Source organism: Bactrocera dorsalis, chromosome 3 (assembly GCF_023373825.1).
Source record: "Bactrocera dorsalis isolate Fly_Bdor chromosome 3, ASM2337382v1, whole genome shotgun sequence".
Classification (NCBI taxonomy): domain Eukaryota; kingdom Metazoa; phylum Arthropoda; class Insecta; order Diptera; family Tephritidae; genus Bactrocera; species Bactrocera dorsalis.
In genome coordinates, this window is record NC_064305.1 from 51,975,365 (window position 1) to 51,991,246 (window position 15,882).

Consider the following 15,882-nt stretch of genomic DNA (forward strand, 5'->3'; position numbering starts at 1 on the left):
GGTTGAAGAATCGCAATAAATTCTTCGCGAACTAGAAGGAACAGCAAATTTCGTTAGTTTAAGTGAATGAGGCTTATCACCTGACAACAGAGATAGGAGCTCTGTATCTGTGGTTTGGTCCTCAGCTAGTTGATCGTAATCCATGGGCGTGAAGTTTATTGAATTAATACGTGACATCAAATCAGCAGGCGCGTTCTTTTTACCATCAACGTGACGAATATCTGTTGTAATCTGGGAAATGAAATCAAGTTGTCTCACTTGCCGGTCCGATGCTTTATCAAGGCGTTGTTGAAATGCGTAAACTAAAGGTTTGTGATCGGTGTAGATATGACACTGCCTACCTAAGACCATGTAGCGAAAATGGCGAAGGGACAGGTACAATGCTGTCAGCTCGCGGTCGTACGTGCTGTATCGCACCTCTGCCTTTGTAAATTTTCGGGAAAAGAAGCCGAGCGGTTGGAGGTGGCCATTAACCACTTGATTAAGTACTGCTCCCGCGGCGAAATTTGACGCGTCCACCCATAGCGATAACTCCGCATTGGGAACGGGGTGTGCGAGCATAACACAATTAACCAGTTGCATCTTGCAGGACTCAAAATAGCGCGTAGCTTCGTCGGACCACGTTAAAGGAGTGGAATCATTACGCGTGTTTGCTCCTATCATGTCAAAAAGGGGCCCTTGAGTTTCCATTGCGTGTGGCAGAAATCTACGATAAAAGTTCAACATTGCAAGAAACCGCTTTAGCTCTTTTGCTATTTTTGGTCGTTCAAAGTTCCGAATAGCCTCTACGCGATTCTCTAATGGTCGAATACCATCCTTGGTGATGGAATGCCCCAAAAATTCGAGTTTCGTAACACCAAATTCTGATTTCGCTGCGTTAATTGTGAGGTTATGCTCTCGTAATCTTTTAAACACCTGTCGCAGATGTTTTCGATGTTCCTCATTCGACTTTGAAGCTACACATACGTCGTCTAAGTATGTAAAAACAAAGTCAAGGCCACGAAATACTTCATTTATTATGCGTTGGAATGTTTGGGCAGCATTTCGAAGGCCGAAAGTCATCTTAGTGAACTCATAGAGTCCGAATGGCGTAGTTATAGCAGTTTTGCACACGTCGTCGGGGTGTACAGGCACCTGATGAAATGCCTTCTGTAGGTCAATTTTTGAAAAAATTGTATTGCCTGCTAACACATTTGCGAAATCCTGCAGAAACGGTAAGGGGTAACGGTCCGGTATTGTCTGTGCATTAAGGGCTCGGTAATCCCCGCATGGCCTCCATGTTCCATCGGCTTTTCGCACCATGTGCAGTGGACTGGACCAGTTACTGCTGGATGGACGGCAAATGCCCAACTTTAGAAGATAGTCGAATTCGGCTCGAGCTGCAGTTAATTTCTCTGGCGAGAGTCGTCGTGGCCGCGAAAAAACGGACTGGCCATTCGTTAAAATCCGATGAGCTACAGCGGAGTTGGTTGACGTGCCCATTGGAGGTGGTCTGGTGATCTCTACAAATTCGAGAAGAATATCGGCGAAATTTGTGTCTGCGTTGATCGTCTTAACACTTACCCCAAGTGTTCTATAAATTGTGCAAACTGATTTTAAATCGGTCTTGCTATCACATAAACATCTCTGCTTGAGATCTACCAAAATACCGAAGTTACTCAAAAAATCTGCGCCGATAATGGCATGAGAGACGTCGGCGATCAGAAAATTCCAAACGAATTCGCGACGTAATTTTAAATTTAATTTTAATAGAACTTCACCGTATACTTTAATAGGTGAGCCGTTCGCGCCAAACAATTTCAATCCGGTGGTGTTGACTCTAGCTGTCTTCGTATTTGACGGTATTACGGACACATCAGCGCCAGTATCGATGAGAAAGCTAATATTCGACGAAGGGTCAAAGATACGAAGTCGGTGGTTGTTGGCGACCTCAGGTTGCTTTCCAGAACCTGAAATCGTTGCAGCTGAGCAACATTATTGTGACGATGGCTTTTTGACAAAACTGCAGGGCTCACGGCACTTCGTAGCTTTGTCAGCAAATTTTCGATGGTACCAACAAAAGTTCTCCGAAGTATCACGTTGTGCGCTATGTCGTACTCTTTTAGTTCGTGAAGGTGACCTTGAACGAATACGGTCATTCTTAAAGTTAAGGTTCTTTTTCACACAGCGCGTTAATTCTGCGATTTCGGTTTTCAGGATAGAAATGTCGTTATTTGCAGATACAATGTCTACATGACCGTTTTGCCAACCGATGGATTCCACGATGGAGTCGGCAATTTGTGCTTTTTCGTCGAGCGGCACTTTCGCTGCGATTACCGCTGCTTGTACGTACGGTGGGAGACGCGTTACCCACAAATCGTTCAACAAACTGTCATTGAGGGTGGTGCCGGCAACACGCTTCATCTCGCTAAACAGCTCGCTGGGTTTTCGGTCACCCAGGGGCATGTCTTTTAAAACTTTTTGCAAGCGTCGTTGCTGACTATCGGTGAAATGATCAGTTAGCTTTTGTTTAATGTATTTGAATTTTTCAATGGAAGGCGCTGCTTCTATGATTGGCTTTAGCTCCAGAAGTTTATTTGGCGGAAGGCTCGCCAACACTATGTGAAATACTGTCTTCATTCATTTGAGGAAGCGGAATTCGAGGTACAGTGCTGTAATTCCCAGTAAGCGTAGCTTCCCCACCGCTGTTGCCAACTGCCATGCTGTCGTCCAGAGACATGATGTGGGAAATTTTCGAATTAAACAGATTCAAAAGCGAGGTTATACACGAGATGTTGCTTCAAAACGTAGGCTCTTGCACACGAATGGATGAATAGAAATACGAGTGAGAGTGTTCCTGCCACGTGCAGGCTCTTGCAATCGGATCAGCCGATGTAATTAACGGGATGCGGCAACTTCTAACGAGCACCCCAAAAAATGTGCTTATGTGACTTTTCTCAATGCGCGCCGGCGAAGGCCTTTGCAAACGAGCGGCTTCCTTTTAATTGTGGTGCACAAACGACGGGGGTCACCAATTTAGGATTGAAAACACGTTGTTTAAACCTAATCTTTATTAAAAGCAATGAATTATAAAATTAACCTATGTTGCGATCCTCACGTGCGAAGCGATTGGCAGCTGCTATCCAAAAAGAGCGAATATAGAGGCAAACGTAAGGACGAATGAATGACAATGCGCGAATACAAAAATAGCGTAATGTCAAAAACAAGTGTAATAGAGTGATTAGTGTTGTAAAGCGATCATAATAATAAAATTATAAGTTATTGTAATTAGAATGTAAAAGATCGAAATTATGAAAATATAATTTAAGAATCTCGTTATGTTGGTACGCCACACATATTATATTTGTATACATAATACATATAGTAAGATCTGTTTTACACGGTAGGTACGTTGCTAGAAAACTGTGTAAATACACGAATTATATGTATGTAATTTTGGGAATCTGTTCTACAAAAATTTGAGAATCTATACTTAAAAAATCGTGTAAACTGAAAAAGCTCAAATAAAAAAATTTTCTGGATCCGCCACTGGAGTTTTTTTTTTTTTTTACGAGGAGGGAGCATCGAAAGCCTGGACCCCTGGTCAGTGTGGAACTTGAATCCGAACTAAACCTTCTACCGTCCTGTACCGATCCCCCCGGTACCACCGTCAAGTATTACGTCGAGAGGATGGTTGAGTGACACGCATATGTACGTAATGGTCCAAATGCAGTCAGTTAGAAGTTGCATTTACTTGGCCCCACCTCTGTTGGTCTGATAACCCCCCTGTTGTGTTGCTGTTCGTCGCCAACCCTTCCCGTCACGTCAATGTTAGTGTGTTTGGGTCGTGGTTATTCGTTACATTTAACCGCTCTCTTCTCCTCCGCTGTTCGCTAGCACGTTGGGATTTCATAACCCTGGCTGCCACTTCGCAAGCAGCTTTCCACTTCCCTACTGATTCGACCATTTGGTTTATCAAGTTATCAGGAGTTGGGTCTACACCGAAAGCATTTTTTAAGTGTTGCCTCTCATGAATATATTTCGGGCAATAGAAAAATGTGTGTCCTACATTTTCGACGGTATCGCCTCCGCAATAATCGCATGTGTCGTTGTTTTCGTGTCCGAATCGTTTCAAATATGCTTTGAAGCAGCCATGTCCTGTGAGGATTTGAGTTAAGTGGAAATCTACCTCACCGTGCGGTCTGTTTAACCATGGTTCAACGTTGGGGATCAGTCGGTAAGTTCACCGCCCATTTTCGCTTTCTTGCCAGCGTTTTTTCCAGTGATTCACCGTCTCAGCCCTTGCAATTTCTTTCAGTGTGTTATTCGGTAACCTGTCATTTGTAAGACATTGAATTTCTTTGGCCAAGAGGTGTAAAGGATGTAGGCCCGAGATTATAAGGGCAGCATCTTCCGAGACTGTGCGAAACGCAGAGCAAACTCTTAGCACGCAAGTGGCATGTATAGAAAAGAGGCCACGGCGATAAGATTTTACTTCGAGGGCGTTTACCCATATCTGGACGCCGTACAGTGCGACTGACTTTAATACACCAGCTAATAGTCGTCTTCTATTTTGCTTTGGCCCACGGGTATTTAGCATTAACCGGGTCAAGGCTATGCACACTTTTGTAGCTTTTTCGCATGTGTACGCTACGTGTTCCTTTAAGGACATCCTTGCATCAAGAATGATTCCTAAGTACTAAATTGCGGGTTGAGTAGTGATGCTTACACCTTTTGTGCTGAACGTGGCAACTTCCCGAACTTTTCTGCCAGTAATGAGTACCGCCTCGGTCTTGCTCTCCGCTAGGGTCAGCCCGTTAATTTCGAGCCAATCGCTTATTAACGTTATTGTCCTGTTTGTAATCGTAACTATATCGTGTATGTGCTTTGCTATAACCACAACCGCGATATCGTCTGCGAACCCAATGATGTGTACGTTTTCCGGTACTTTGAGTCGCATTACTCCGTCATACATTATATTCCAGAGGAGGGGCCCGAGTACAGATCCCTGTGGCACTCCCCCGGAGATTTTGTATTTTTTGTAGCCCGGGTCTGTGTTATAGCATAAGGTCCTGTCGTTGAAGTAACTGACTATCAGGTTGTAGAGATATGCCGGCACAGAGAAGTTCTTTAACACACTTAGAATACTTGGCCATGATGCTGTATTGAAGGCATTTTTGACATCGAGGGTTGCGACCATACAATATTTGATGGTGCCACCTTTCCATCTTTTCCCACTAATGGCCTTTTCCGCCAGTGTCTTCACTAGGGTCACCGCTGCGATTGTTGATCTAGCCTTCCTAAATCCAAATTGGTTTGGGGTTAAGCCGCCGGCGTCGTCAATGGCCTTACTTAAGCGTTGATAAATGATGCGCTCAAGAATTTTTCCCGCAGAGTCCAACATGCAGAGTGGTCGGTAGTGAGACGGGTCTGTCAGAGGTTTGTTGGGTTTTGGCAGTAATATGAGGTGTTGCCTTTTCCAGATTGTTGGGAAACAGCCATCCTGCATGCATAAATTGAAAAGTGCTCTAAATGGGTCTATGTTCCTAGAAATCGCTGTTTTAAGCGCTATATTTGGGATACCATCTGGTCCTGAGGCTTTACGTGGGTCGAGCCGGTCGCATGCCTCTATGACTTCTTCGTTCGTTACTTCTGGTAACACCTCTCTTTGTTGCACCACCACGATCTCTCAAGGTAGTTGGGGTCGGGTCGGGAAAAGAACTGAAACAATTCTGTCAATGGTTGAAGAGGAAGTTGGCATGTGACCTCGAATGCGTAGTTTCCCCATTACGGTCTTGTATGCGATCCCCGAGGCATTGTTTTCAGCATCGTCACAGAGTTTGAGAAAATATTCCTGTTTACTTTTTTTGATAGTCTGTTTCAAGAGCTTTCTCTTGGCCTTGAAACTTGCTTGTAGAGAGTTGTATTCGTAGGTACCACGAGACCTTTGGTATAGGCGTCTAACTTTTTGGTATTCTTTTTGCAGTTTAGCAATTGAGCCGTTGCACCAGTAAACGGGGGGACGATAATTGCTCCGTGGAAGCTTCGACATTGATATGTCGCATGCACTCTTATTGCGGCTCATAATCAATGAAGTCGCCTGCTTAACCGAGCGCAAGTTATCAGGTAGAGTAGCGGGTCCAAAGGCTTCTTCGAAGAGGTCTGGGTCGAATGTTTTGGGTCGCCATGAACTTCTTGTTAGGGTCCGTAAGTGGAGCCGTGTCTGCGGAGCATTTATCTCAAATATAATGGCATAGTGATCGCTGAAAGTGTACTGATCGCTAATTTGCCATTGCGCTCTGCGAACTAGGCTTGAGTTTACGAAAGTAAGGTCTATCACTGATTGTCGGCCGCCTTTGTTGAACGGGCATTGGTTACTTGTGTTGAGTAGCTCAAGATCCAGGGAAGCAAAAGCTTCTAGTAAGGCTTTGCCCCTACACTTAGTTCTTTTGCATCCCCATTCAATGGCCCAGGCATTAAAATCGCCAGCTATAACAAATTTTGTTCTACCTCGGGCATCGGTTACAATGCTGTCGATAATATTCTTAAATTCTTCATCATTGATGCTGGGGGTTAAATAGCAACTATAAATATGTATGTCACTAACTTTAGCTCGAACAAAGCCGTTGAAAGAGCATGTAGACTCCAGTTGAGGGAAGCAAGGGTTACATTTCCACTGATGTAACATATTACTTATGTCATAAAAGACGCCCAGAACATATTCCCTATGCGGTTAGCGAGTGAAGTGCTTGTCTCTAATACAGGCGTCTCGTATTTTTTCAAATGCCTTCAGAAGGGAAGAGGTTAGACCTATTTCTCTATATTTTTTCGGTGGTCCGCATTGTTTTCTACGCCTGTCGCCAAGTGTTTTTTAGTTTCATCCGCCACCGACATGTGGGCTGATACCCTCACCTCTTTTCTTCATTATCGACCTACATTCTGAGTTTTGTTTTTCGGTAGAAGGACATAGCTATGAAGATTTTAGCTAACAAGATAAAGCTTTTTTAAACCCCTTTATGCTATAAAAAATAATGCACCTGTGACGGGTATTAGGCTTCGGTGCAGCCGAATTTAAGGTTTTTTCTTATTGTAATCTATGTTAGGCATATATTTCTTGTGAATTACATATAAGATGGTGCGATTTGGAAGCTTATAGATATGGATTGTAACAGGTGTTTTGGTTATTAGGTTTTTTATGTGGAAATACTTTTTCAGAGTTGGTCTTTTTAACAGCTGTTGCTAGATTTATAGTCAGTATGGTTTGCCATTTCATAATTACTTCAGAACCGAATTTCGGAAAGTCGTTGAAAAAACTGAGATAGCCACCGATGCCGATTTTCACAAGACGAAGCTGATTTTTGGTAAATGCGTATGTTAAAAACATAATAGTCACATTTTTAGTGATGATACTCCATAAGCCATTGTTGAGAAGCCGTTACATTATCAAAAGGCACGGCTTTGACAGAAGGAATAATTGGTTCATATTTATTCAAGAGTGGAGCCAGCCATAATATTACAGTCAATGAGGAACGCTAGAGAGTGATGATTAATGGATTTCGTGCCTGAATTAGAGGATGACTTTTGGTTCTAAGAAGACGGTACTACGGGTCAACGATTCAACAAGGGAAGTACCTTCAGCTAAATAATACCGTTGTACTATTGAAGTGGAATTATGTGATGTTGTTAAGATACTGAAATGGGAATGGGAGACTTAAGCAGTGCTTAAGTAACAGCTGATTTTGTTTTGAATTTTCAGTTATTTGTCAAAAGAAGAATAATAAGAAATACGAAATTATTTTTTGTGAAAAAATATGGAATCGGATTGGGATTTCCATCAGTTCCAATAGATGCTCCGACTCGTTAGCGCTGAAATTCGGGGTTCTTTTGTTGTTTTCATCCATTTTCTATATAACCTTCTCGCAAATTTATGGATTGTCTATTTTAATTTAAATATTTCAAACATATTTTTATGGATGACAGTTGCATATGTTGCTCATAAAATTACATTACATCATAATAAAATTTTATAGAAATTAAGTATTGACTGTAAAACGCAAACGACTACTTAGTCTGCAACAATGCTTAGCTAAGATTTTATTTGGCCATAACTTAAGTACATAGTATGTATGTATGTGAAATCGGGCATTAGCTACGCAAGTTCTGTTAAAAGTTCAGGACATTATAAAAATCAAATTATAATAATTTATAGATTAAAACTAATTTGTTTTAATAATATATAAATTAAATGAGTTATGAACAAAAATTTCGAAATGGTTGCACAGTTTACAATGCACACAACGAAGAGAAATGCGCAGAAAATTTTACCGTTACTTTTTATTACATATATTCAGTTAATGTGGTATTCTAGTCTTGAGACCCAGATTTCGACCCTTTTTGGAAATTGATACAAAAGTATTTGATATTTTTATTGTCCATTATTGTATCATTTGCTTGTTTATATATGACGAGAACACAAAATTAATATACATACATATAATTAATATATGTATGTACAACACATTTCATTAAGTTATGCGTTTTTGAAAAAGAGGCGGAAAACGGCCGTGTCGTCGTTGCTATGATTTCTAAATAAAGCAATGATGGATTTTTGATTAGTACAAATGTCGCTATCTCAAGAAACTGGAAAGCTGAATATAAAAATTTCATAAAATGACGGAAACTCGAAAATATTTTAAATATTGTACAAGTAAATTTAAATTTTTTTTCCTTCATTTTATAAAGATATATTTATTTAAACATGTAAGGAAGAGCAAAGTTTCATACTCTTATGACTCACAGGGATTAAAACCAAGGAAGTACTTTCAGGTACATAAAGCTTGTTAGTTAAATGGGGTCCGAGCGAGGTTTCATCCGATTTTATCTATTATAACCACAAATGTGTACCGTTATAATAAAAACATGCTCTTTCAGTTTTAGTAAGATAACTCACATATTGGCTAATGCATGCGGTATAAAATCACCCGGAAGTTTGAAAATCTTTAAATTAGGTTGACCCACGGATATACTACTATCAGGAAAGCATTCTCTCTGAAATTCAACCATATATTTTCGGTAAAAAGAGAAGTGAAGCACTGATTTCATATATTCTGTGCGTAGGGTCATAAGGTGGTGGTGGTATTTTGCTTTGTGAATGAATTTCCTCTTTTTCTCGGACTCATGACTAACCTACGTATCACGAGACCGCACTTGAAATGAGCCTCTTTCAAACACTTTATGATAGGAAAGGGCAAATTAATCATTTTTAATACTAGAACAAAGAAATGTTATTTACCATAAAGCGTCAAGGTCGTGCTAGGCAGTAAAGTGTTTATGAATCACAATAATATAACCATAGTATATACTTAGTATTTCCTCTCTTATATTCGGATGGTGATTAACATGTATGTAGGAGTGTGTTCGGTACGCATGAAATGACTCAATATGAGTCTAAAAGGCCAATAAACGTATTACTGATACTGACGCTATCGTAAAACCGTCAATCAAAATCAAATTTAATGGTAATACGTCGCCGCATTTAATAGTTCGAAACTCTGTGCAATCTGCAAGTAAATATAAACGTCTGTGCGCAAATCAAAATGCCTACCTGTTTTATTACAATCATTCATATAAACATATGTATTCATGTCAATTACTAAAAATGCGTCCAAAATGCGTACTTAAGGTGAACTCATACACACATTCTAATATTCGTAAAAACCCTCAGTGAACACCGCATGGAGATGATTGAAATCCAAAACAAACTATAAATAGGTACATATACTAGGGTGGGTAAAAACAAATGACTTTTTGTCGCTTCGTACTCTGAAAAATTTGTTGATAGACACCACTAAGCTCCTTATTGTAAGGGAAAGATCCTCCGCCTAACGGTTTTAGATATATATTTTTCTTTGTGAAAGAGAAAAAAGAGCATTTTTATAGAGCACTAAATTTTCTACGAAATCTATGAAACGAGATATATTTCAATTAGTTGAATTTTACTAGCTGATGAAAAGAAAAACATAAAAAAAACTATGAGGCGGAAGACCTTCCCATTACAGTTTAGAGCTCATACTTGGAGAGTTTCTTTAAAGGTGTCTATCAACCAATTTTTCAGAGTACGAAGCGAATAGAAAACAATCGGATTTTTTTTACCCACCCTAATGTATTCGCATGTATGTGCCATTTTTGTATGTATTGTTTATGTAGCGAACACACACGACAGGGATCAGACAAAAGTCATTGTTAAATAATCTACTCGAAGCCGCCTAGGAATGTATGGAATGTTGCGGCTGGTCGGGTCAACTAGAGTCAACGCATTATTTTACTGGAATACATAGGTACATTGCACATAATTACGAACATATGTATATAAGTACGAATGCTTGCACAGATATACTGAGTGCTTACTAAAGTACTTCACATTTGAAAAGGAGATCTCATATAAACATTTTTAGGCAACTAACCAAGGGTTAAGGTTAAATGACCGAATACAGCATAACATACGGCGAGATGATGAAATATTATAATTCGGGTTGTTACCCAAATACATATACTATACATATATGCATATAATCAGTAGTAATAATATTTAGTAAAACATTTAGAATAATACCTCAGTTCCATAACTAAACGAGCAACACAAAATCGGATTGTTTCTCGAGGTTTATTAAGAGGTAAAATGGCTTTCCAATGTACATATGTATGTACAGTACCATATACATATGTATATTCTTTACAGTAGTCTAATACAAATAGTTCTTCAACATTTCTTAGTTATAGTCCAAAGGGCGATAAAATAATAATATTTGTTACAGGACACTCCAGCTCTGAAAGTATTCGACGCTGTCCCCGCCGTGGGAAGCAGAGGAAGCGGAAGATCTACACTCCGTTGGAAGGACTAGGTGGAGAAGGACCTGGCTACGCTTGGAATATCACGTAGCGAAAAGAAGAAACGACTGGCGCGCTGTTGTTAACTCGGCTATAATCGCATAAGCGGTGTCTACGCCAATTAAGAAGAAGAAGAAGTTACAGGATGGATGCCGAAACAAGAGTACCCATGTCGTCATTTGATGAAGCAAGGTCGCTTAGCGGAGTCAAAATCTTAAAATGTAACGACGACGATAATGTGGGTAAGGGTAGTAGTCAGAACGCTTACAAACCTGTGGAAAGAAACAAGTCTAGAGGTAGTGGACCTTAGCAATATTCGATCAGTGTCCAAGACTGTGTTGACCATACTTCGGATGGTAAGCCCGGTATATACTCTGCGTCTTCCACAACGACAAAATCCGGACGTGCCGACTAGCGACTGGAAGGTGGTAGAGGATATTCTGTACGCGATGTTCGGGGAGATTTCGAGGGGACTTCAACAAAAACTCTTTAGATAAATGTGAAGTGGAAAAGGATCTCGGTATAGAAGAAATCCTTGTCCCGCAGAAGGTGGTGATGGAGAAAGAACCCGTTAAGCATTCTGATGGTCCAAAACTGTGAGTAAGATCGCCTCCAGCGAGCTTCTTCTTAACATAGAGTAGGACAATAACGGCATTTATCGGTGAAGAAAAATCTATATTCCCATATTGACTTGAATCTTTCCACAGATGACCTAACGGTTGTGGCTGTTGGATTGAATATAAAGATCTTCTAAAGAACTACAAAAATTTGGAGCGTGAGTCAAATCGGGAATTCTGAAAGAACTTTCGTGGTGGCTTTGAAAAGACTAACGAGGTGGCGAGACTCAGGAAACTATTATGCAAAAGCCCCGGCTGTAAGGACGCGGTAAGTCCTAGCTATTAAGGGAATAATGCGGTAAATTTTCCCAAACATATCTTTACGGAGAATAGAATAGAACAGGCAACCGTTCATTCGACCCATACAAATCTCCCGGTAAGGACGGAAACATTCCAGCAATGCTACAGAATGCGCTCTGTCTAACCGTGCCATGGCTAAAGGCGATTTTTAGGGATACATTAAGTTCAGCTATGTGCCACATTCATGGAAAGAGGCTAGGGAAGGCAGGTGGAAAAACCCCATCCTACCTGAAAGAATTTAGGCCTATCAGCCCAACTTTCTTTTTGCTGAAAATGTTAGAGAAAATCTTGGATGTACAAAAGCGCAACACGCATCCATACGCATATCAATAGTGTCCAGTTAATAGGTGTTGATCCTGCTTTTCAACGCAGCGCCCCTAAGATAGTGGCATATGCAGACGACATCACCATCTTAATAGTAAGCACGTGTCTACAGACCCCAAGAAAAGGGATCTGCAGGTGTTCGCAAGAAAGCAAAAAAATTCGCCATAAAGGCTCCCTTCGATAAATTGGACACAACTTTCTCTCAAAAATGGCGTACGGCTAACAACCGAAAATGTGATCAAAACTTTTACTGGCACTCAATTGAAGGAACTGTCGTAACATGATAGGATGACTAACTGGTCACTGTCCGGTGGCGGGACAAGCCTGCATATTGGGGCTGATAGATGTAGAAGACGGAAGAAAATGTCAAAAGCAAGGCACCAGGCCACGCGACGAGGTATCTTTAGTGAGGTCACAGAGACTGGTCTATGCGTGGCTCATTGCCTTATCTGACTAACCTATCCTAGCCTTAGAAAGTGAATCGCTCTCGATTACGAAAGTCAGAACGAGCTGGAAATAAACTCGTAAAGTCGTGTGACGAGCTGACTGATTTTCGGTCAGTTTCTGATACATCATCTGAAAATTTGTATATTTTTCTCAAGAAAACTCAAAGAAGCTGCTCAATTGTCGGAATCGCCGATACTGTACCACTAAAGCTTATATGTTTGTAACACCCAGTAGGAAACGTCAGAGACCCTTAAAAGTGCATATATACATAAACGATCAGCGTAAAAAGTTAAGCTGATTTAGCCTTGTTCGTCAGTCAATGGCAGCCCTTTTCTCCACAAAAGCTGCTCATTTCTCAGCACGTCCGAAATCAGACCACTATATACTTACGTACCATATATCTATCATACAAACCGAACGCCATCGCAATAAAGAGCTTGTACGGAAAACGTTTTCATTTGAAGAGATATCTTCAAGAAATTTGGCATGGGTTATTGCCTAAGGCAATGATGAAACCTCATAAATAATTGTTCAAATCGTATCACTATAGAATAAAGCTGCCACACAAAGTGAACCATCGGAATCAAGTTCTTTAAAAGAATCTTTTATATTTGTGAGCGGTATTATAGCTTCGGTGCAGTCGAAGTTAACGTTTTTTCTTGTTCCTTTCCTGTTTTGTACTTCTTGTACCGTACTTCTCGGCTGTTTTGACAAATTTGCCCATGTCTTTTGCGCTTCGAAACAGAATCAAGAAAATATGGTGCATTTGGTTTAATTGAAAATTTCTACTGACAAAATTAAACCTATGTAAATATTTTATCTCTCGGATTTACAAGTATTACCAAAAATTCAGTTCATGTTACATGAATAACTCTAGCACAAAAAAATTATTACATACTGTGGTGGGTAAAAGTTTTACTTCCATTTTTTGAAATCGTAACAGCGAATTTGAGTTATAACTTCTCCGCTTGCTTCGAAAGAAACAAAGCAAATCGCTCGAGTAAGGGAATATATATTATATCTCAATTTTCTATATAGCGTTGGTTTGGAGCGAGTACATTGATATCATTAACTGTCATTTTATTCTGATGGGTTCATGACAGGTGAAGGAACTCAACTTACATTATGTTAACATTATTATCATTATCTAAGCTAATTCCTTCAAATTAATAGGGTGAAGTGCCGCCACTTGTCACACCAAAGTTACAATTACGCAAACGCGAAATGGGCAAAATTATAATGGGAAAAGTTCAACAGAGGTCGTTAATAGGTAATTTAATTTGGCTAAGTAAGCTGTATTAAGAAATTGTATACTATTGGAGGGCTACATTTTAATGATCTATAAATTAGACGATAATAAAGAAAGATCAAAGAATTCGAACATCCTGTATGGGGATATAATGGGGAAATGTGTATAATACTTTATACTACTCGCCTAGCGAGGTTGTGTGTTAGGTTTGGGAACCCATTTTTGATGACGACCTCAGCAAACATGCATGCACCTGCATTGTTCGGTCCCTAAATTGGGAGAGCCGCTGTCCAGATGATTGATGTCCTGGCAAAAGTAAAGGCTGATATTACCGCTGTTCAGGAAATCTGACGGACGGGACAAGGACGGAGATGAGTAAGTCCTATTAACATTATTCTCCATACAATCTTAAAAAACTAATAGTACCCTTAGGGGCCATCCATAAATTACGTCACACGAATTTAAGGACTTTTTAACCCCTCCCGAGTCCTTGTGTCTAGTTGTCACATTTTGATAATAAAGTACGATTCACAGAAGAGTCCCAATGTTTACAAATTTATTGTAACAAACCCTGTAAAAAGCTTCGTTACAACTTAAGTATTAAAAAACAAAGATTATGTTTATAAATGTTTAATATTTTTTTGTTTACCTATAAATTTCACGTTTGTACATCACAAATTTTGAAATGTGATGTCACAAAGCTTTTGACCCCCCTGCCCCTTGTCACACAATGTCACTTCTGAATGATACCCTCTCAGATTTATTTTTTTAGATCTACCCAAACGCTAAATACTTACATTTATTTCATTATATTTCCTTTTGTAAATTCCCTCTGATTATACGCACTATTTATTTGTGTGTGAATTGAGATTAATTAAAATTTTTCCTTACCAAATTTTAACTTGCCATATTCTTGCCTTTCACTCTACCACATGTATGGATGTACGTACATTTGTAAGTGTAACCTAACCTTTTAATTTTTTGAGTTTGAATTTTTGTTGAAGCGAAAATTGGTAAACAGCAAGTAAGGAAGGGCTAAGTTCGTGTGCAACCGAAAATTTATACTCTTGCAACTCGCATGAATCAAAGACAGGGAAATAGCTTAGAATCGGAGTTAAAGCGATTTTTTTTACACATTTATATATGTAACACATACACTAAGCGACATATTCTTAGGGTTTGTTAGAGAATCAAAAATCGTTATACAGGTATATAGCATACAAATACAAGAGTTGGAGGTAGTATCGACCTGATTTTATTTATTTTTGCCAATACTACATACTATTAACATGCCACGTATTAATAAAATATTCTCTGAGATTCATTAAGGTTAAATTGACATTTGGACAACTTTTGGTCAGGAGATGATGAGATGGTACACTCTTAAGATATTATTCGTGAAGAGTTGTATCCCGTTACATTAATTGCTTCTTGATTTGTACACTGGAAAGGAAAGAATCAGATGGAATTTAAAATTGCCATACACGCTTGAGTTCATATTTGCGAAATGTTCAGGTTTTCGAATACTCAAGAAGTATAGGGCGGGCCATATAAGATTTTAAATTTCGAAGATAGGGCGTAAAAGATTGAGTGTAGCGTTTTCTGTATGGCACGTAGAGCCGTCCTGCTGGAACCAAATGTTTTCCAAGTCTTCCTCTTCAATTTGCTTGAAGAAAAATTCGGTTTACATTGCGCGATATCGCTTCATTCATCATATCATATCATATTCTTCATTTTCGAAGAAAAATGGGCCGATGATTCCACTAGACCAAAATCCGCACCATACAGTGATTCGTGCTGGGTGCATTGGCTTCTCAACGATTACGTGTGGGTTTTCTGTGCCACAAATGCGACAATTCTGCTTGTTAACGTAACCATCGAGGTGGAAATGAGCCTCGTCCGAAAAGATGATTTTTCGGTAAAATTTACCATCCTCGGTCAAACGATCTTCTGTCCAATCTGCGAACTGTAGAATAGTGAATAGCGACCCATTTCGTAAATTTTAGACTTTTTACTGAATATCTGTCACTTTCCGAATGGTATTTGACGTTTATAATGTATATACATAGATGATTCAAA